The following is a 1,827-nucleotide window of genomic DNA, read 5'->3' as shown; positions in this document are numbered from 1 at the left end:
GAAAATAAAATGCTCATTTTTATGGTGTAAATTTTTTTTAAAAAAATGTTAACATGTGAAAAAATTACGCACGTTAAAAAGTATGGGGGGTCGTTGGTTTAGAATATGGGGTAAATGTGTAACTATAGTATATATTAACAAAAAATGATTAAAGTTGAATGACCATTATTATTGTAGATATATTTTTGAAATACCGTTTTACCTCTAGATTTTCAAATTTTTATATATGGAGTTTTAGATCTCCTAAAAACTTAACTCATCTATTATATATACTATAGATATTCCATGTTATGCCTATATTTATGTATTGTAACTATAAAGTATAAACCATCTTTAATCATTCCTATTTTTCTAGTGCATGCTAATATTATGGAAAATAAATCAGCTTAAACCATCGGCTAGCCAGTTTCCAGTTTGTTTGTCACTTCCTAAAACCGTAGTTTGGGGTTCAGCCTAGAATTGTTGCCAAAACCGAAAGTCGGGCCTTACTATTGTTAAAACCAACAACTTCGGTTGTGGTTTTGTTGGAGCGTTAACTGGCCATGGTTATGGTTGTAAAATTCCCAACAAACCGCCAATTATTTATCGATTAATCCTGATTAATTCTGAATAATCGCTAGTCTCCAACCCACCGTCCGACTAGCGATTTCTACAACAGTAAACTTGACCCAAACCAACCCATAAACACCCTATTATTGTTGTATACACACCACCAATTTATCCCTTTTTATAAACTTTCCCACAAACACTTTAACACCACTTCTTAATAGTTATATACAAAAAATGCAAGATCAACAGAATTCTCAAGCCATCAATTACCGCCCAAAAAAAGCCGTTAATATTTAAATTCTTAAAAATTCCGGCAATACAAAAATAATACTTTATTCTGATAATATGTCACCTTAAAATAGCACTAAATATTAAAATCATTTTCATAATACTACAAAAGTAAAAAACACGTAACCTTAAACATCCACATTACAGCCTTCAGCCAGCTGATACTTCACAGCAGGACCAACCACATGGCCATCATTCTTATTCCCAAACGTAATATACGCCGGACAGTTCACATTCAACCGGTACCCGGTTGAAACGAACGTCCCAACTCTCCATCTGACCCGCCCGGTGGCCCTAACGTTAACCAAAACGGTCCCAGCGGTCTCGTCTTCTGCCAACGAGACCGCTAGGTACGGGGCCACCGGGACCTGGGTCCCGTACAGGTACGGAGACCATACGGACACATCCTTGTGGCCTTGGTACGCTGGCGGGAGCATTGTTGGCAGTGTGATCTGTTGGTTACGGTAGGAGGCGTAAACGTCGAGTTTGTCGTAGTAGATTCCGATTCGGGAATTCGGGTTTCGGGAGGAGATAGTGATTTGGAGGTTGGTGGTGAGGGTGGTGGAGATGTTGAAAGTGTAAAGTGTGATGTCTTGGAGGGTGAATGTGGGCTTTGTGGGGCGGAGGATGAGGTAAATGAGAAGGACTATGAAGAGGATTATGATGATTAAGGCGGTAATGACGGCGGTTACGCGGTAGTAGAATTTTCGGCGTTCGTATTCATGGTGGTGGCGGCAGCCGTCTTTGGCGGACATGATGGTGGTGGTGGTGGTTCCGGTGAGTGGTGTTTTGAACTCTTGGTAAGGTTTAGGCGGGAGGGAGATATTTAGTAGTCATAATGTGTGTATATATAGACATGTAATTGAATAGTTTTAACTAGTATTTTGTTAAAAGAGTTTATTAATTGGGTCATGCTATACCTACACAACTCACAACTCGCAACTCGCATCGTATTTCATGTCATCAAGTATCTAAAAAACACTTAGATGG

The 1,827-nt window shown here is 39.1% G+C and overlaps 1 pseudogene; it reads right to left on the bottom strand.

The window, feature by feature from the left end:
- Positions 1-922: 922 nt before the first annotated feature.
- On the bottom strand, positions 923-1,597 carry LOC143582709 (NDR1/HIN1-like protein 1 pseudogene; annotated as a pseudogene).
- Between the last annotated feature and the right edge of the window lie 230 nt (positions 1,598-1,827).

This window comes from Bidens hawaiensis, unplaced genomic scaffold (assembly GCF_021521415.1).
Source record: "Bidens hawaiensis isolate Kalapana, Puna unplaced genomic scaffold, B.hawaiensis_p1.1 tig00031842_1, whole genome shotgun sequence".
In the NCBI taxonomy this organism is placed as follows: Eukaryota; Viridiplantae; Streptophyta; class Magnoliopsida; order Asterales; family Asteraceae; genus Bidens; species Bidens hawaiensis.
This window is presented reverse-complemented; position numbering and strand designations above follow the sequence as displayed.